The following is a 21,606-nucleotide window of genomic DNA, read 5'->3' as shown; positions in this document are numbered from 1 at the left end:
CTCAACTCCAGGCAGGCCAAGGCTGACAGTGAGGCCTGAGGAAGCTCAGTGACTTTGACCCCATTGGACTCAGATCAACAAATAGTTTTAAGCAATTATCTACCAGGCCCTTGTGTATTGGTCACCTTAATAACTCCCATGCCAGCCCCTGAGACAGGGCGCACTATGCCCAGTCTACAGATGGGCAAACTGAGGTGCGAGAGGGGTCCTGTAGTGAGTGACACCATCTGGTCTCTCCAAGTCCGAGCACAGTGCTCCTCCCACCTCAGCTGCCAGGGCCCACTGAAGACAAACCCTGTGCTGGGAAAGACCCAGAGTAGAGTTGTAGAGTTGGGGCCCAGAGGATTCTTCTCTTGGCATCTGAGGTTGGACACCTGACCTGTCTGCATGACACCAGGGGCCCAGCAAAGAGGGCAAGGCCTGCCATGAGATCAGCTGGTGGGGCTGGAGACGAGGGCATAGGAGTGGGCTGGTGTGGGCACGTGGCTACAAGAGTACCTTCCATCCTCGTGGCAACCCCATGATGTAGCCTCTGGTCCATTTCCAGATGAGTCAGCCGAGGACCAGAGAAAGGAGGTCACTCACCCAAGGTCGCCCTGCAGGGCCAGGTTTGAGCCCCCAGTTCACGCATGCTCTCCCCACCACACCATGTGCTCACCCCACTTTCTACAGGTTCTCGTTTCATTCTCACCGTGATGCCGTGCAATGAGCAGAACACCCCCAGAGACAGTGAGAACCCCCACAGCACTTCCAGGCTTGGGGTCACGCCTCAACTTCAACAAGAGGTACAGAGGAAGGCAGGTTTGAATGTGGCCAATGGCCAGCTGCCTGCTCACAGGGCCATGAGTCCACCATCAGGGACTGGAGGTTTCACTTAAGCATCCTTCTACTATAGCTCCTCTTTGAAAACATAAGCATTCCTGAGACATTTACTGGCCCCATTGCCTCCTGCCCCCAGAAGGGGCAAAACTTTCTGCCCTCTGGACTTCAGTCGGGGGGAGTTGATCCAGCAGTACCTTCATTTGACAAGCACCGGTTGGGGGCTGACTAGGAGACATGGCCTATGCTAGGTGCTGGGGGTTGTTCCTTGAAGATGCTTTTGCTTCGAGTGTGCCAGAGAGGACTTGGTACCTGGAGATGGGGTAGGGATCTCATTTGGCAGCCTCATCTCCCAGCTCTGCAAACCTGGGTGGGTCTTAGAGCTTTCTAGATGCGCAGGATGAGGAGCGGGAAGAGAATGGGGTGGGAATGGGGATGAGGATTTGTAACACCTGGCAGGGCACAAACTCAGAACTCTGGATGGTTGCACTAAGTCAGAGAGCCCAGGCACCTTGCCACAGGCCCCTTGAGCCACCAGGTCTGTGCAAAATGGGGGGCAGTCACCCCACAACACACAATGGGCTCCTGGCAGAGCACACCTGTGGGTGTGGGAGGTTTCCTCTGCCCAGCCAGATGGAGGACTCCCTGGAGGCTGCACCAAGAGCCATTAGGAGCCTCCCAGAACCCACCTAGCTCAGCACTGTCATTTGCAGGAGAGGAAACTGAGACTGATAGATAAAAGAGGAATGCCCAGCACCACACAAGGCCCTTTACAGACATCCCTCACTTCGTGGGAGGAGAAACTGTTCCCACTTTGCATGTGGGAAACTGAGACTGGACAAGTGGCAAGATTCACCTAGATCATAGCACTCAGACTGGCAGTGCTGAGATTTGAGCCCAGCACCCAGGCATGCATGCCTGCGCCTAGTCTTGTGCCCTCCAGCTGGTTCCCAGTGCCTAGTCCTTTGTTGTCAATGCAGTGTTGGAAATAGATGGTTGGCTCTCAGTTGAAGTGATGTGGTGACCTCCGATATTCAGGGTGGGGGAGCTTATTTTAAGAAAGAGGATCTGGCAAAAAGGGGGGTCTACTACTGACCCCCTCAGCTCTCCAGGGACCCATGCCAAGCTGGGGACACTGTGGGGTGATGGCTCAGAGCTTCTCTGCAGTTCAGACTTCTGTGTTGGCAGAGATTTGGGAGCAGCTCCCACCCCAGAATGAAAGATGAAAGAGTGATTAGTTATCTGATGGCACAAACTGTGAGTGGGGGTTCTACCCTGGTCTTGGGGCCCTAAGGAAGGGCATTTCCCCCTTCAAGGAGACAAAGACAGGAGGTGTGCTAGGAGAGAAGTGTCTTCTCCTTAGCCTTGAAGAACATTAATTGGAAGGGCCCTGGTGCTCCCAGCACCTGCCTGTCCTGTGACCTTCCCCTGTGACCACCTTGAAGGCTAGGACCCTGGCTTTCCATATTCCCAGAGTCCAGCACACAGTCCAAACCCACCTGCTCTTCAGGTAAGATCATGGCCCAAGAGACCCAGACTCGAGTTTTTGAGGCCAAGAACTAATGGGAAATCTCCTCGAAGCTGAGGAGTCAGTGATTTTGAGAAGGACAATGCCCTTTCAGAAAATGAGGTAAAATATTTTTAGAGTCTGTTTGAGAAATGTTATGAATGAACTGGAGGTCCATTCAGAATCAACTTCAAACAATTGTGATGGTGTTATGGGTTGAATTATGTCCCTCACCCTGCCGACCTCCAACAGAAAGGTGCTTTGAAATCTAACCCCCAGTACCTATAAATATGACCTTATTCAGAAATAGGATCTTTACAGAGGCCAGGAGGTTACAATGAGGTCATTTGGTGGGCTCTGATACAACGTGACTGGTGTCTTTATAAAGAGGGGAAATCAGACACACACACAGCTGGGGGATCAGAGCAGTGTACCCAAAAGCCAGGGAACACCAAAGACCACCACTCAGCCTTGGGAAACTAGGAGAGGGGTGTGGAACAGACCCTTACTAATGATGCTCAGGAGGACCAGTCCTGTCAACACCTTGATGTCAGACTTGCAGCCTCCACAATGTGAAACAATAAATGTTGCTTTAAGCCATACAATTGGTAGTGCTTTGCAGTCCCAGCAAACTAATACAGATGGCAGACTGCTTGCTCCCTGTGCTAGTGCACAGGAGAGTCTGACATGGTCCCAGCAGAAAGTTGCCTCGGGTCCTCACAACTTGAAGCAATTGTTCCCACAGGGGACCCCCAGGAGAAGAGAGACCCACTAAAAAAGCTTGATATCCCATGCTGGATACATTGGCTTTTCTCTCCTACTTAATTTAACTAATTCAAAAGGGAGGGGCTGTTTAATCCCATTTTAAGGCATATAAAACTGAGGTGAGAGATCATTTAAACAACTTGCCCAGGATTGCACAGCCAGGACCTGAAACTGGCAGGGGTGAACCCTGCAGCCAGGCTGCCAACACTAAACTATGCCACCTCCCCAGATAGAAGGCACGCAGAAATGCTTCTCAGGTGACAAGCTATCACCAGAGGTTTGGGGTGCACTGACCCAACCTCTTTGCTCATTCCCTGTATTTCAGACTCTGGGGCAGTCTGGCCAGGGGAAGGGCCCACATTTTTCTCAATTCTTTTATTGAGGAAAGCAGGATGGAAGGAAATGTTCAACTCCCTAGAAGGATAAGGTGTTTTAAGAATCTTTGAGTACTTTTAAAGCCCTGATTTGTGCAAATTTTCACCTTTTACAGAGCACTTTCCTAGACATTGTCCTGCATTCCCAACACTGCTCCCAGATGGGAATTACTGTGCTCATTTGAAGGAGGGATGAGTTGCTTTGCAAACTGGTGTTAGTTACAACAGCCTAACACATTGATCTGACATGGAAATTCTGCCAGTATAAGGAAGGATGTTTGTAATTTTTACTTAAAAGGGGATTCCACTGGGGATGTTTTGGGTGTTGTTCTGGCCTAGACTCAGAGTAAAACACTTCCCACAAATGTTCTCTGGCTCAATTAACCTTTCTCAGTTCATTTTCTCTTTGGATGTTCCTGCTGGCAAAAAGGATGATGGGATTTGATTTCTCATTTGGGTGGTTGCAGGCAGGTCAGGCTACAGGAGATCTTACTGCTTTGGACACTGAGGGGCCAGTAGGCTCTGGGGAGGACAGTTCAGCCTTTTATAGTCTCTCACAGCTCCTGAAGGGCCTGCCCTCACCCCTGGTCCAGTCCAGGCCTGGACCAGAAAGGGCGCTAAATGCAAGCTGGACAAGCAAGTGGCCTGGACCCCAGACTTGGAAATGCACACAGACCAAGTCAAATTACTTGTTCTTCATTCTCCTCTACTTCCACTGCATTTTGCTAAAAAACCTGGATTCCAGAGCGGGACATCCAGGGTTTGAATCCCAGCCAGGGTAAATAACATAAGTCTTTCAGTTTCTCCTTTTGTAAAATAAGGATAGTGTCTAACTCATGGGCCAGTGAAGACCTAATGATTACTATTTTTAAAGTGCTTAGAGTAGGGCCCAGCACATAGCCAGTCCTGTATTAAGTGATTGCTATTATTTATTATTATTAATTTATTCAGCCAATATGGATTGGGGGTTGTGTGTGTGGAATCAAACTGACTAGGCTCACACCCCAGCTTTGCTGGTTACTGGGCATTTTACTCCACCAGTCTGTGCCTTGGTTCCCTCTTATATGAAATGGGGATGATAAAACTGCATATGTCATGGACCAGTGGTGAGGATAAGGGGTTTGTCCCAATGCCAGGCTCACAGTAAGTGCTCAGCAAATCCTATGTATTCTTACTATTTATCTTTGATATCAGAGTTACAATGATTCCTGTCAGGTCAGGCCAGGCCCTCCACAGCTGCCTTGGGAGAAACTCACCATCACCTTGGACAGATGCACTTTGGAGGTGGGGGTTCAGCATCTGGGTCCTGGGAAGCCCCTCCTGTACCTTTCATGGATTCTTCCTGCCCACCCCCAAGACCCCAGCCTCAGCTAGCCCTTCCAAGCACACCTCTCACCACCGGTGTCTCCCAGCTGCAGAGGATGTTTTCCAAACATTCATCAGATTGCTAGAACTCTCCAGGAGCTCTGCAGCTACATGTAGATTGCAATTCAAACTCCTCATGGGGGCCCCTCTAGGCCTGGCCCAATTGGCCCTCAGTGGCTGTCTTCCGCCTACATCACCTAAGTTAGGCCCTTGCTCAACCCTACCAGGGCCACTTCCTCCCGGGGGACCTTCTATCTGCCCAGAATGCTCTTCTGGATCCCGAATGTCTGCACGGCTGGCTGCTTCTACCACTGAGACTCCAGTCAGATGTTCCCTCCTCAGGGGGCTGCCTGCCGCTCCCCACGCTGCCGCCCCATTTGGTTTAACTTGGCAGTGCTTATCCTGCTCTGAAGCTGTCTTCTTCATTTACATGGCCACCTGTTCTCTGGAGTGTCAGTACCTTGAGGACAAGGGTCTTGTTCGTTTCATTCACAAGGGTGTCCCAGGGGTACTTAAAAGTGTCGTGGTGACTGCGCACAGAGGATGCTCAATAACCACTCATCAACAAATAAACAGGTGGCTAAGCCTTGACTCCAAACATCCTTTATGGAAATGATAATGCATCTTTGTTATTATATAATAAAAGAGGTTGAACCCTATAGTGAAAATTCTACTACACAGTTGCCAACCTTGGGCCTGGGAAGCCTTTCAACCCATCTCGGGAGTTGGAGAGGGAAGATGTCACCTTCTCCTCTCGTGGATGGCTCATAGATGGCTCTCCTCAACCTCCTTCCCCACCCATGCCTGTCAAAAGCTGCTGGGTTTAAACTCCCATGTTTCTGTTCTGTATTATCGATCATTTAATATTCAAGAGGTGGCATTAAATAAATAGGGGAGCAATTATATAATGTGTTTGGAAATAATCTGGTTAGCCCCTAAGTGCTGGGGTGAGAAACAAAACTTCAGCAAAGCAAAAAGTTTAGGTGGTCTCTGAGGGCAGGACACAGAGTCACATGGCCAGTCTGCCTACCCGCTCCCTCCCCGGTTTGGGTCTGGAGTTACTCATCTTCCTTGGCCAGCAGGATGGGGTAGCAGAAAGCAAGGTCAGAATCTTGGAGTTGCATCCTGGCTCTCCCACCATCTGGCTGGAAAGTTACTTCTCTCTGGGCCTCTGTCTTCTTATCTGTGAAAGGGCTAAGAATGCCTGCTGCAAAGAGCAGAGGAGAAGACTCTGAGTCTGGCTCAGAGGACATTCTTTTGGAAGGTAAGTCAGGTCTGATGCTCAAAGATGAACAGCACAAGCTCTGGTCCTGACTTGGGTGGGGCTTGGGGCACAGGTTTGGACTCTGAGGTTCATGGCTATATATACAATGTGGACTGGCCAAGGCATAACAGAGGCCCAAAGAAAGGGCTTCAGGAGTCCAGGGGAAGGAGGGCTTAACCCCAGCAAAGAGCCAGAGAAACCCCTCAGATTGCTCACAGATTTCCACCCACATGGGCTGGCTCTGGAGGGCTGAGCATTGTGACCCTAAAAAGAGTGCTGCCCCATTTAACTAATATGCTTTAGGCACCGAGCATGTCTGTTCATCCCATAAGCACTTATTGAGCTCCTGCTATATTCTGGATACTCCGCTAAACACTTTACATGGACCATCTTTGCTTGGCCTTCACAGGAGAGCAATGCTGCTATTATCCCCATTTTACAGATGAGGGAACTGAATCTTAGTTTACTATGTGAGGTGAAGCTGCCTTTCTTCTCCAAGTTTTGTGCCATACTCCCTATTCAAATGCAGAAGGAGTGCAGGGGAATATTCCCAAACCCAAACAATGTTGCATAAATAATTCATGTGTACCCACCAGGATGGCAGAGAGAAGGTAGCTGCTGTCAAACACCATTTTCCTGCCCAGCTGACTGACACCGAATCAGCAGCCCCCCAACAGTGCTCTCCTCCCAGATCACCCCACCACCAGCCCCAGCAAAACCCATCTTCAACTCACCCCTCCATGTCTTCAGGTTAAATGAAAAGCATCAGGATTTGGAAAATGGGGCCCATGTCTTGCTGGCTCTGGGGACTGGGTGATGCAGTTCAGCTCTGGAAGAGGGGAGATGGCATTGGTTAGGGGTGGGTGACCTTACGGTCCCAATGAGGAAGGAATAGGGAGAGGACAGTGGTGTGGAGTGTCCCCTAGGTGCTGGCCCTGGGCTAGGAGAAGCAGGGGTGCCTCTTCTCTCCTCCTACCACCCAGGAGCTGACCCAGCCATATAGAATCCAGCCCCTGGCTCCCCTATTTTAAACCTGTCAGGTAGATTTCACCCCTTCCAGGCCATGAGGCCATCTGGAGAGCAAGTCCTCCTGCTGGCAGGGGTGTCAAGATGGGGGTCTCTTTGTCCTGTTTGCTGGCTGGTGTGGCTGGTGGGGCGGAGGGATGTGGGACAGTGATCAGGGCATGTGCTCTGGAGAGACAGAAGCACTTGGTCAAGTGGCTGAACCTTTCTGAGCCTTGGTTTCCCCATCTGTAGGATAGAGATAATAATACTTATTTTTCAGGATTTTTGGGAGGAGTAACTGAAACATAGTATGTGTAAATACTTTGTCTCCTAGAAGTGCTCAATAAATGGGTGGCAGAGGTCAACTGGGTACTACATGCTTCTCCAACAGTCTCCTTTTATTGATCTATCTATCCATCTATTCATTTATTTGTAACTTTCTATTTTGAAATAATTAGCCATTCAAAAGAAGTTGCAAAGGTCTGCACAGGGAGGTCCCCTGAACCTTGTCTCAGGTTCTGCCAGTGTTAACATCTCAAAAACCATAGTGCACTGCCTGAACTAGGGATCAGACCTTAGTACAATCTATGGAGCTTATTTAGGTTTCACCAGTGCCCATGCACCCGTGTGTGTAGGTCTATGCAATTACATCATGTGTGTACTTTTATGTAACCACCATAGTCAAGGTACACAACTGTTATATTACTATGAGCTTCCTTGGACCATCTCTTTATAGTCACACCCATCCCCTCCCCACCTTCATTCCTAACTCCTGGCAATCACAAATCTGTCCTCCATCTCTATAATATTGTTCTTTCAAGGACGTTGTACAAATGGAATCACTCTATATGTAACCTTTTGGGACTGGCTTTTTTACTTAGCCTAATTCTTCTAGAAATTGTTGCTGTGTATAAACAGTTTATTCCTTTTTATTGCTGAGTACTATGCCATGATATGGATATACCACCATTTGTTTAACCATTCATCCATTACAGGGCATCTGTGTGAATACTAGTTTTTGGCTATTATGAGTGAAGCTGCTATAAACATTTCTGTACAGAGTTTTTGTGTGACTGTAAATTTTCATTTCTTTGGGATAAATGTTGGAGTGCAATTGTTGGGCTGCATGGTAATTGCATGTTTAGTTGTTTTTTTCTTTTTTTTAAGAAACTTCCAAACTGTTCTCCAGAGTGGCTGTGAACCATTTTATACCCCCACCAGCAATGTAGGAGTGATCCAGGTTTTCTACACTCTGGTCAGCGTTGGGTGTTGTCATTTTTATTTTAGCCATTCTGGTATAATATCTTCTTGTGGTCTTAATTTGCATTTTTTTAGTGGCTAATGATGTTGAACATCTTTTCATGTGCTTATTTGCCATCTGTGTATCCTCTTTGGAGAAATGACTCTTCATGACATTTGCCCATTTTCTAACTGAATTGTTGCATTTTTTTTTTACAGTTGAGTATTCAGAGTTTTAAAATATATGTCAGATACCACTATTTAGTCAGATTTTTGTGGTTTGAAATACCTTCTCCCAGTCTGTAGCTTGTCTTTTTCATCCTCTTCGAGTTCTTGGCAGAGCACAAGCTCTTAATCTTGGTGAAGTCCAATTTATCATTTCTTTCTTTTATGGATCGTGCTTTTGGTATCAAGTCTAAGAACTCTTTGCCTACTCCTAGTTCTTGAAGATTTTCCTCTTACATTTTTTCCTAAAAGTTTTAAGAGTTAATTTTTGTATAAAGTGTGAGACAGGTAGAAGTTCTTTTGTTTCTTTGTTTTATTTTTATTATTTGCCTCTAGATGCCCAATTGCTTCAACACTTGTTGAAAGGTTATCATCTTTCTTCCACTGAATTGCCTTTGTACCTTTATCAAAAACCAGTTGGGCTTATTTGTGTGGTCTATTTCTGGATCTTCTATTTCATTTCATTGATCTACGTGTCATCTCTTTGTCAATGCCACACAGTCTCCATTTCTATGTAATAAATCTTAAAATCAGGTAGGCTGATTCTTCTCACTTTATTCTTTTTTAAGACTGTTTTAGCTATTATACCTCCTTTGCCTTTCTGTACAATTTTTAGAATAATCTTTTCTAAATGTGCAAAAATTTTGCTAGGACTTTGGTAGGAATTGCACAGACTCTTTAGTGCAATGTTGACTGTTCTAATCCATGAACACACTATGTCACTTCATTTATTGAGAATTTTGGTTTCTTTTATCAGTGTTCTGTATAGTTTTCAGCATATGAATCTTGTTTTTTCATGTTTTTTAAAATTTACACCCATGTATTTCACCTCTTTTGAGTGACTATAAATGGCTTTGTATTTTTAACTTTGGTGTCCACATGTTCTTTACTAGTATACAGAAATACAGCAGATTTTTGTATGCTTACTTTGTATCTTGCAACCTTCCTGGACTCTATTATTAGTTCTAGGGGGTTATTTTTTAATTGTTTTGTTTTTTGTTTCTTGTTAGTTTCCTTAGGTTTTAAAAAAAAATGTAGATAATGAAGTTATTTTCAAATAGAGATAGTTTTATTTCTTCATGTCCAATCTGTGTGCCCTTGTCTTATCTTATTGCAATGGCTAGAACTCCCAGGACTATTTGAATATAGTGGTGAGAGCTGACATCCTTGCCTTGTTCCCAATTTTAGGGGAAAACATTCAGTCTTTTAACAATTAAGCATAATGTTAGATGTAATTTTTTGTAGATGTTCTTTATCAGGTTGGGGAAGATCTCCTTTATTCCTATTTTTCTGAGCATTATGTCATGAACTGATGTTGAATTTTATCAAATGCTTTGCCTGCATTGATGGGTATGATTGTGTGAATTTTCTTCTTTAGTCCATTAACATGTGAGTTATAGTAATTGATTTTAAATGTTGAACCAACTTTGCACCCCTGGAATAAATCCTACTTGGTCATGAGGCATAATTGTTTTTGTACATTGCTGAATTCTATTTTCTAATGTTACGTTAAGGATTTTCATACCTGTATTCAAGAGGGATGTTGGCTTGTAGTTTTTATTTTTATTTTTTGTTCTGTCTTTGTTCTCAGGATAATACTAGCTTCATAAATTGAACTGGAAAGTGTTCCTCCTCTTCTGTTTACTTATAGACATTATGTAGAATTTGTGTTAGTAATTTAAATGTTTGGTAAAATTCTCCAGTGAAACTATCTAGCCTGTGAATTTCATGTCATTATTGACATATTAAAGTTTAAGTCTATGATATTATTGTTTTCTGTTTATTCTTTTTACTTACACAACCATATCTGAATATATTATAATTTTTACTTCAGCTGGCAAATATAATTTAGAAAGCTTAGAAGGAGAAACAGCTATTGCATTTACTCATATTTTTGCTTAACATGATATTTTTTCCTTCTCTGCTAGATTAGACAATTTTTATTGTCCTATATTTCAGTTCAAAGATTCTTTCCTCTCTTCCCTCTAGTCTGATGTTAAGCGCCTCCACTGAGTTTTTTTTTTAAATTTCATCATCACATTTCTCAGTTATAAAATTTCCATTTGGGTCTTCTGTATGTCTTCTACCTCTTTGCTGAGACTATTTTCTTTCCCCATTTGTCTCAAGTGTGCTCATCACTGTTCCTTAAAGTATTTTTATGATGGCTGCTTTAAATCTTTGTCAGATGATTCCAACATCTCTGTTTTCTCAATGTTGGCGTCTATTGACTGTCTCTTTTCCATTCAGTTTGAGATCTTCCCAGTTCTTGGGATAAGGGAATTTCAATTAAAGCCTGGGCATTTGGGGTATTATGTTAGGAGCCTCTGGATCCTATTAAAACAATTTTGTTTCAGCTGGCTTCCTCTGACATTATTCCAGCAGAAAAAGGAAAGGGAGGATTGGGAATGCCAGCTCCCTTTAGGTCTCTACTGATACCTCCCTAGCTGGGAGGGGAAGGAGTGCCTGTTATTGATCCAAATGTGGTCTCCACTGGCATCATGGGGGCTGGGGGTGAGGTCTTGTTACCACCCAGTGGGGAATGAAAGTTCTGGCACCCTACTTAGCCTTCTTCGACACCACCCCAGTGAGGGATTTGGGGGTACCTCATTGTAGTCTGATGAAGCTAGAAGCCTCACCTCTCCACTGGATCTTTGCTGGTGGGGGTGGGACCATAATGTGTTTTATAGTGTTTGGCTGGAGTAGAGCAGTTTTTTTCTTAAAGTGTCTGTTTTGCTAGGCTACCCCTTTCCTTGCTCTTTAGCTAGAGAAAACATTTTTGGGGGGATTTTTTTTTTTTTTTTGCCTATCTATTGGAATTTCCTCATTTCTGGCTTCTTCAGCTCTAACTTTGGGATCTATGAGGCAAAAAAGAAAACTCAGGACCTCACTACTATATTATTTGTTGGGTCCTCAGGTCCCTAGCAGGCCTGTGGTCTCCCTATCTTTCAGAGTTTTCTGATGTTTGTTTTATGTATAATGTCCAGGGGTTTTAGTTACACTTAGCAAGAAGAATAGGGAAAAGCACTTCTATTCCATCTTCCTGGAAGCAGAAGCCTGTTTGAAACCCTCTTAACAAGTGCTTCCCAGATTCCTGGAGCTGCCCAGAATTGCCTCTATCTTGTTAACACTGCTAATTAGATCAGATTTGCTGAAATGCTCTTCTTTTTCCATAGACTTCCAGCTTTCTACCTGATGCAGGTGAATGTCTACCTATCCAGCAGGCTGTGGACTTCTAGGAGGCCTTTTCCTTTCAAAGCTGTATGTGGGGATGGTGACTTGGAGCAGATCCCTAAAGGCACTGATTTGTTAATACTAAGTATCTACTGGGCATCTCTTTCAGGGTCTCCAGACATAGCTCTTTCAGCACTCTTCAGGGGAATACAAGAATCTGGGCATCACCACCAATTATAAATGGCTTAGATCAGGACATGAGAGTTCAAACCTTTGGCTCATTCCCCACTGCTGCTGGTTTCTCCTGCCTGAGTTGTGCTTTACCAGTTGTAAAACTTTAAGGAGAATGGGTATTATGTCTTCTCTAAATGTCTAATAAAATTTAGTGGTGAAGCCATCTGGACTGGGGGTTTTGTTCTTGGGTAATTTCTTGATTACTGATTCAATTTCATTGCTGGTAATTGGTCTGTTCAAATTTTCTGTTTTTTCCTGGGTCAGTCTTGGAGAATTGTATTTTTCTAGAAAGTTGTCCAGTTCTTCTAGGTTATCCCATTTGTTTGCATATAATTTTTCACAGTATTCTGTAATAATTCTTTGTATTTCTGTGGTGTCTATAGTGATTTTTCCTTTCTCAGTTCTGATTCTGTTTATGTGTGTAGATTCTCTTTTTTTCTTGATAAGTCTGGCTAGGGTTTATCTATTTTGTTTATTTTCTCAAAGAACCAGCTCTTGGTTTCATTAATTTTTTCTATTGTTTTATTCTTCTCAATTTTATTTATTTCTTCTCTGATCTTTATTATGTTCCTCCTTCTACTGATTTTGGGCCTCATTTGTTCTTCTTTTTCCAGTTTCAACAATTGTGACTTTAGACTATTCATTTGGGATTGATCTTCCTTCTATAAATATGCCTGGATTGCTATATACTTTCCTCTTAGAACTGCCTTCACTGCATCCCACAGAAGTTGGGGTATTGTGCTGTTGTTATCATCTGTTTCTGTATATTGCTTGATATCTGTTTTTTTATCTGTTTTTATTTGGTCATTGGTCCATTGATTATTTAGGAGCATGTTGTTAAGCCTCCATGTGTTTGTGAGCCTTTTTGTTTTCTTTGTACAATTTATTTCTAGTTTTATACCTTTGTGATCTGAGAAGTACAGTTTCAATCTTTTTTAATTTGCTGAGGCTCTTTTTGTGGCCTAGTATGTGGTCTATTCTGGAAAATGTTCCATGTGCACTTGAGAAGAATGTGTATCCTGCTGCTTTTGGGTGGAATGTTCTATAGATGTCTGTTAGGTCCATCTGTTCTAATGTGTTATTCAGTGCCTCTGTGTCCTTACTTATTTTCTGTCTGGTTGATCTGTCCTTTGGAGTGAGTGGTGTGTTGAGGTCTCCTAAAATGAACGCATTGCATTCTATTTCCTCCTCTAATTCTGTTATTATTTGTTTCACATATGGAGGTGCTCCTGTGTTGGGTGCATAGATATTTATAATGGTTATATCCTCTTGTTGGACTGACCCCTTTATCACTGTGTAATGTCCTTCTTTGTCTCTTGTTATTTTCTTTGTTTAGATGTCTATTTTGTCTGATTTAAGTACTGCAACACCTGCTTTTTTCTCCCTATTGTTTGCATGAAATATCTTTTTCCATCCCTTCACTTTTGATCTGTATATGTCTTTGGGTTTGAAGTGAGTCTCTTGTAGGTAGCATATAGATGGGTCTTGCTTTTTTACCCATTCTATAACTCTGTGTCTTTTGATTGGTGCATTCAGTCCATTTACTTTAGGGTGATTATTGATAGATATGTACTTATTGCCATTGCAGGCTTTGGATTCGTGGTTGCCAAAGGTTCAAGGGCAGCTTCATTACTGTCTAACAGTTTAACTTAACTCACTTATTATGCTATTATAAACACAATCTGATGATTCTTTTTTCTTTCCCTTCTTTTTCTTCCTTCCCCATTCTTTATATGTTAGGTGTCTTATTCTGTACTCTTAGTGTATCCCTTGACTGACTTTGTGGATAGCTGATTTAATTTTACATTTGGTTAGTATTTAGTTGGTCTACTTCCTTTGCTGTGGTTTTATTTTCTCTGTGACAGTTATTTAGCCTTAGGCATACTTCCATCTAGAGCAGTCCCTTTAAAATCCTCTGTAGAGATGGTTTGTGGGAGGTAAACTCTCTCAACTTTTGCTTATCTGGGAATTGTTTAATCACTCCTTCAAATTTAAATAATCTTGCTGGATAGAGTAGTCTTGGTTTGAGGCCCTTCTGTTTCATTGCATTGAATATATCATGCCATTCTCTACTATCCTGTAAGGTTTCTGCTGAGAAGTCTGATGATAGCCTGATGGGTTTTCCTTTGTAAGTGATCTTTTTTCTCTCTCTGACTGCTTCTAATACCCTGTTCTTGTCTTTGATCTTTGCCATTTTAATTATTATATGTCTTGGTGTTGTCCTCCTTGGGTCCCTTATGTTGGGAGATCTGTGGACTTCCATGGCCTCAGAGACTATTTCCTTCCCCAGACTGGGGAAGTTTTCAGCAATTATTTCTTCAAAGACACTTTCTATCCCTTTTTCTCTCTTCTTCTTCTTCTGGTACCCCTATAATGTGAATAGTGTTCTGTTTGGATTGGTCACATAGTTCTCTCAATATTCTTTGTTCTTTTTCCACTTGTAAGAGGCTCTCAAGTCTGGGCCTCATTTCCTCCCTTCCCCAGCTCTGGGAGGCAGGAAACACCTACAGCCCTTTGTGTGTGAACTGACTTCTAGAAGGCAGTGACGTATCCAAGACCACTTAGTTCCACACTGTCAGAGCCAGGATCACATCTAGGTCTTGTGACTCTGGTACCCATGTCATTTTTTATGCCTTGCACTGTCTGGCTCCAAATCTTCTCTGTATTTTTATCTAGGTCAGTGGTTCTCAAAGTGTGGTCCACTTGCCCCTGAGGCTGCCCAACACCCTTGTAGGGGGTCTGAGAGGTCAAAACTATTTACCTAATAACACAAAGATGCTATTTCCCATTTTCACTGTGTTGACATTTGCACTGTTGGTGCAGAAGCAATGGTGAGTAAACCTGCTGGTGCCCTAGCATGAATCAAGGGAGTGGCACTGAACTGTGCTAGTAGTCACTGTACCCTTCACTGTGACACAATGGAAGCTTGGCTTAGGAATATCCTGGGCAAAGCAGTAAAAATGATTAGTTTTATTAAATATTGACCCTTGAAACATGAAATGGGAAGCACAATGGAGCATGTCCCCTACACACTGAAGTCTCATGGGTGTTGTGTGATCATTTGAGTTGTGAGCTGAATTAGCCCCTGTTTTCATGAAGCACCATTTTTACATAAAAGAACCACTGACAGACAAATAATGGTTATTCAAACCTGGGTGTTTGATGGACATTTTCCCCAAAATGAACAAAGCAAGAGCACTAGGGCTTCAAGGAACACAACTGACAGTACTTGTTGCAAAAGATAAAATTTGAGCTTTCAAAGGTAAAGTTAGAATTTTGGAAAACGTGTATGTGCCACTGTGAGTCTGACAGTTTCTTAAAATGTAGAGATGTTTCTGATGAGGTCAGTGGTAAGATAACAAATGTGATTTTGAAAAAAATTATATAAAAAAATGTAGCAAAGATTTGAAAGGTCTTCAGAACTCAATGAGCCAATATTTTTAAAATGTCCAATGAATGTATGATGTCACAAAAGCATGCATGGCTAAAAGAGTTACTGAAGTGTAAAATAGAAAAAAAAGTGAATGTTAATGCACAAAGGTTCTACATGAAAATAGTCCTACATTTTAAAAGTAGGGAAAGTTCTTTGCATGGCTTCGGATTTTTTATTGCAAGTAACTTTTAAGGTGCTGTCTGTTATGGGCAGAATTGGTAGAGAAAATCTGGATATACAAAGAGACACCAGAGGTGTGCGCACAGAGGAAAGACCATGTAAGGACACAGTGAGAAAACAGCCATCTGCAAGCTAAGGAAAAGGCCTCAGAAAAAAAAAAACCCAACCCCACCAATCAACGCCCTGATATTGTACTTCCAGCCTCCAGAACTGTGCGAAAGTACATCTCTGTCGTTTAAGTCACCCAGTCTGTGGAATTTTGTCGTGGCATCCCTAGCAAACTAATACACTCCACTTGCTGAGTTTGGGTGTATTATCAAAGAAGAGTATCTACAATTATCTGAAAAGACTATCAAAATACTCCTCCCTTTGCCAATAACATGTATCTTGGTGAGGGTGGAATTTCTTCACATGCATTAACCAAAACATCATATGGCAACAGATTGAATGCAGAAGCAGATAATAATCCAGCTGTCTTCAATTAAGTCATTAAAGAGATTGGAAAAAATATCAAATAACATTACTCTTCTTACTAATTTTTTTTGTTTTGGAAAATGTAGTTATTTTTCATAAAATAGTTGTATATGTTACCATAATGGGCTTACTCTAATTTTTAAATGAATTAATAAGTAAATATTAAAGTCCCAGTTTTAATGGTAATGTGGATCTATAGTAGTCACATAAGCAAAACTCTTTTGGGTTCTCAATTGTTTTTAAGAATGTAAAGCATGGGAAGGCCAAAAGTTTGAGAACAGCTGATTGAGGTTAGCATTTCCTAAAACTGGTCAATCGAATAGGACTGTCAAGATGGTTACTATCTGTCTTTTAATTATCTAATGTGTTTTTCTTAATAATTTGTTTGAAGAAAACTTAAACATTTATTTTAGAAGGAAACTTCTGTCAGTATCGTCAGTGGAAAACCAGTGCCACTCACCACAAATAAAAGACCACACAAAGAAATGCAACAGGATGTCTTTATATTTAATGATTTCAGTTTCCCCTGTAAGGCCCTGAGCCCAAAGTCTTCTTGCTCTCTGCTCAGTTTAGTCAATGTTTAGTGGGGACGAGGCTACAATTTAAGATACACTAGTTTCAGACAGAACGTTTTGCCTTGATGTGATCTGGAAGACTGAAGGAGAACTGAAAATGGCTAGTTTTCCCATTTGGGGATGGGCTGTTATTTCATACCACCTCTTAGGTACCATCAGAAATGCATGCCTCACAATTAGGAATGCTCAGATTTAGTGGCACTAAAACTAAAAGGTGGGGAGTTCCTTCCTTCACAAGCCTTGTTTCTGTCTCCTCTAAGGGCATGGGAGAGAGTTCTACGCATGCTCACAGCTCAAGATCACTGACCTTGGCACCCAAGATTGAGAAATGGCATATTCTAGCTTAAAGAAGCCCATAAGATGTAGTTATTTGCAGCCCTCCTCCAAAATCAACTCAGTGCTTGGCTTGCAGACACCACAACTCAAGCTTGTGTGCTTGTCCACTTTTGATTCCATCCCCCTCTCAAATCTGTTTTTCCTCCCTTGTTCCTTTTCTGGGTGAATGGCACCATGGCCAAAGATGTTCCCAGCAATGTTGTTTCTAAGAACTCAGCTTTGGAAACAACTCAACAGGTCTACCAGCAGGAGAATATATCAACTGACTGCTCTACCTTCACATCAGGGAATATTATACAGCAATGAGCACACATTAGCTCCAGCTGTGGCAACCACATGGATGTGTTTGAGATATATAATATTGCCCCACAGAAGCAAGTCTCAGAAGGTTGCATACTGTGTGAAGCCATTTAAAAGAACTAAAACCAAAGCAGAACTAAATAGGTGGTGTAAGTGTACACACGTGAGGTAAAAAAAAATTTTAAACAGCATATGGGAATTCTCTGTACTTTTTTGCTCAATTTTGTTGTGAACCTAAAACTGCTCTTAAAAAATACAGTCTACAGGAAAAGAAAGAGCAAAGAAATGATAAATAATTGTTTCCTTTGGGAGAGGCAGGGGTTTGGGATGGGAACACACACAGGAATAGGCAAATTATTTGTGACATTCCAGTTCTCTGGGTGGGGTGGTGGGCCCACGATATATATGGTATTATTAAACCAATATAAATACTACATAATTTCTTTTGCATGTTTCAAATATAATATTAAAAGACATAATAAAGAAAAAATGTACAGTATTTGACCCAGTAACTTTGCTTATTAGGAACCTACTTGAAAGAAAATAACTGGAAATGTAAACAGTCATAAAGGTGTTCACCACATTGTTTTAAATCATGGCATAATTTGGACACAATCTAAGTGTTCAATCCTAGGGGATTAGTTAATTACCAAGCAGCCACAGGATAGAATGTTATGCATTTATTAAAAATCATGTTTAATGACTTGGGAAAATTTCATAACCTTGAGTGAAAAATGCAGAGAACTGAAATAGGATTTCAATTTTTATGACCCCAAAAAGAAACTTATTATGTTTATAGTAGAGGAAAAAGGTATTATGTTGAAAGATACAACATTTCCCAAGTGTCAACATTTGGTAGGGTTAAGGTTTTTGGTTGTTTCATAAAATGTCTCTACTTCTCTGCTTTCTATAGTAAACAAGTACGTAGGAAAATATTAGCACGGACAGATTAGTACAGGAAGACCAGCTTGCCCCTCTCCCAGCACCCTCACGGGCCCTTCCCCTCAAATGATTATTCAACTACCCCTGAGACTGGAGTTCAGTGTCAGATAAACCCCCATCAGCTTGACTCCACCAGGGGGCAAGAGAGGGAGGGAAAGAGCCTGCCTTCCAGCCTTCAGCCTCCCTACCAAAGCCCTGCTCAGTGTGCTTCCCCGACCCCCAGCCTGACCCCTCCTTCTTGGGCCCCCACCCAGCCCTTCTGTCCAGGGTCATCACCTATGGGCAACAGAGGAAGGGGTTTGCCAGGCTGTGCCCCAGTCATGGGCCTCTCCACACAACTGGGGCCACTCAGCCCCTATGTGGACAGCTCCACTCCAGGCCCAACCTGGGGTCTGCCAGGGACTCCTTGCTTGTGAGGTCCCTACTTTCCCATCACTTTACCTCTCCAGAGATAGAAATCAGCCCCCTAAATCTCTCTACCACATTTTCATTCTCTCCCATGATGAAGCCACCCACCTATCAGATCGAAGAGGCATGGCCTATTGACCCTACTGCCCCATTTTACAAATGGGGTGACTGAGTAAGACCACATATCTGAGGGTGCACAGCTAAAGATGGCCCAGCCAAGATTCAAACCCAGGCCATGTGGGTCTCAAAGCCAAGGCTCCAGAACCTCCGTCCCCACCAGTTAGTGCTATGCACTTACGCAATGTCCTTCTTTGAGTCAAAAATAAACCGAGGCTCAGTTCTGCTGTGCCATCTGCCACACACCAATTCAGAGGCAGAAATGTTGTCCTTCTGGAGAGGGAATACTTCTGCAGCCAGGAACTGAGCAGTAAGAGCCTCTGCACCCTCTCAGGTTTCCCTGGCTGGGGGCGGTCAATTATACTGATGTGGGAGAGAGGAGAGGCATTTGGGGTGGGGTGGGTGGCTGAGAAGTCAGGAGAGCTGTGGGCTGTGAACAGCATCCCTGGGCCAAAACTGATTGCTACTGAAGCTAGGCCTTGGGCAAGTCCTCTTCCTCTCTGGGTCTCAGTTCGGCTTTGGAAAGGGGTTGGAACATAAGATTCTTTCCTAACCTGATGAGGTCATATTCTGGGGGGCTGTCTTCACATTCCTGGTTATTTGGGGTCAACAACCACTGATGGGGAGGAGAGAGATTCTTAGAGGAACTGGCTGGCCCAAGGGCACCACATTGCTAACAACATCAACAAAAACGGTAAGAATACTCTCCTACCCGTCAGACATAGGCAGCTTACATATCCCAAAGCACAGTCTCCCATTTTACAGATAAGGAAACAGAATCAGAGAGGGAGAGGGGGTAGCATAAGAAGATTGAGATGGTCTGTGGCGGAAAGGACACATCCTGTTTCCATGCATCTGTTCCATGAAACTTCTGAATTTTGGTCCCCAGGGAAACTGCAGGCATGGACTTACCAGACACCTATCCAGGGAGCTAAAGCCCCTTGTAAAGCAAAAATCATCTTGTGCCAAAGGTGGGAGGGACTCTCCACCCAGGAACTTTTTCATTTGGGCATTTGCTGAATATGTTTCCTGTGCTACAAAAATAATCAATGAGCATCCTAGCTGGAGGGTTTGCCCAATGCTCTGAACATGTGTGATGCTCACTTCAAAGGCAGCTGGGAGGAGCACTGGATTAGGAGTCCAGTCTTGGCACTGTCACCTCAAGATGTGCCCTGGGATGAGTCCCTCCCTGGAAACTGAGGGGGTTGGATGAGGCAGCTCCCAGGGTCCTCACTGCTGTGGGCATTGCCCTAGTCAATACTGCAGGCATGTCTGCCATTTCTCAATTATCTTGTGTTAGCCAGGAGGGACCATGAATGTTAGAAGGCCAGAACCCTGCTGGCTCCGCTCACTGCTGCACCCCAGCACCTGGCACTCCACAGAACCAACCGTCACATGTAGATTGGTGGAGAGGTTCTACAAAGGAGATCCCTCAGGCATCTGTTTTGTATTACACAGAGGATGCTGGGGAAAGTCCCCTTAAGTCTGCCACTCATTGTGTGCTTAGTATGTGCCAGGGTCTGTTCTCCAAACTTCACACAATCCCACTTAATCCTCAGAGTAATGCTGAAAGTGCAGAGATGTTCTCCCTACAGCCTCTGCATCTTTTTGCCTGAGGACCTGCTCTGGTGGGCAAAACATCCTCAAGTTCTAGAGCAGCAGCGCCATTCCCCCTACCTCGGCAGCCCTCAGCCAGTGACTGATGGGAGTTGGGAGTCAGTGTATTCAGACCCCAGCTCCCTTGCTTCTTGGGTGGGAAAACCATGAGCTGGGACTCTATGTTGGCTTTTGGGTCTGCAGTGCAATTAAGCCCCAGTTGCCCATTGCTCCTACGAGCATTCCTGTGTCTCCCAAATAAATTATTAGCACTTGAATCATTATCTCATGATCTGCTTTTAGGAGAACGCAGCCTGAGATAAAAGGCACTAATATTATCCCCATTTTTATGGGAAGGAAGCTGATGCTCAGGAGGAGTAACTTTCCCAGGGTGACATGGAAAACCCAAATCTGAACCCAGACCTGTTTAACCTCAGATGTCTTGTTTTAATCATCACATATGCCAAGGGAGAATTAAGAGTGAGATTGAGAGTCTAATGAGAGGATGGCTACAGTGGAATATTAACTCACACACTCACTCACTCACTCATTCATTCATTCAAAGGCTAGCCACAGAGAACACAGCTTCTGAAATCTCAGTAGAAAGAGCAACTGAAGACTTGAGAACAATATGAAAACAATAAATATTTATTTCAAAGGGGAGCTGATAAGAAATATTAACTTTGAGAATTAGAAGCTGAGCAAATGGTACAAATGTGACAAGACACTTTACTGAAGAATAAGAATACTGAAGAATAAGCTGGAATTTAGAGCATTTTACCTCACTGCAGACTATTGCTTTTCTTTTTAGTCACCCCAAGATTAACTGAATAACAATATCTTAAGTTTTTCCTTTGAATTTTTTTTCTATTAACCATAAATAAACTGGATTCTAATTCTACAAATGAGATTTTATTTTGTTTTCAGAAACACACTTTTCTCTGTCGTTCTTTTTTAAAAAAAGATCTGGTGTGATCTGAGAAAGAGATCTCTTCTCTTTCAGGGTTAAAAACATCTCCATTTCTGAAGGACACATTCTCATGGTGTCAATTAAAGTCACTAGAATACAGGTTCTCATATATAGAAATTCGTTTTATAGAAACCCTAGCAAGACTTAACATATCCACTCCAGGAATCCAGGCTGCCTGGGCACCAACACAACACACTCTTCTGATAATGGTGAGGATCAATGTCACCCCAGAGTCTACAGTATTAGTTGCAGAGAGTTTTAAATAGTAGGAAATCCATGCTGGGTGAGGTCATGGTGTAAACCCAGG

The 21,606-nt window shown here is 43.2% G+C and overlaps 1 protein-coding gene across 15 annotated transcripts in view; it reads right to left on the bottom strand.

Moving 5' to 3' along the window:
• ATP2B2 (ATPase plasma membrane Ca2+ transporting 2) overlaps positions 1-21,606 on the bottom strand; it is a 353,731-nt gene that overhangs the window by 186,624 nt on the left and 145,501 nt on the right. For 11 of the 15 annotated variants that reach the window (XM_057506664.1, XM_057506651.1, XM_057506661.1 and 8 more), the window contains one exon: positions 6,829-6,923. The exons of 3 other annotated variants lie outside the window; for them this stretch is intronic. The gene's annotated coding sequence lies outside the window, so the exon portion shown is untranslated. Of the gene's footprint in view, positions 1-5,860; positions 6,038-6,828; positions 6,924-21,606 lie in introns of all 15 variants that reach the window. One more of the 15 variants, XM_057506641.1, reaches the window with a different exon arrangement.

This window comes from Manis pentadactyla, chromosome 1 (assembly GCF_030020395.1).
Source record: "Manis pentadactyla isolate mManPen7 chromosome 1, mManPen7.hap1, whole genome shotgun sequence".
In the NCBI taxonomy this organism is placed as follows: Eukaryota; Metazoa; Chordata; class Mammalia; order Pholidota; family Manidae; genus Manis; species Manis pentadactyla.
This window is presented reverse-complemented; position numbering and strand designations above follow the sequence as displayed.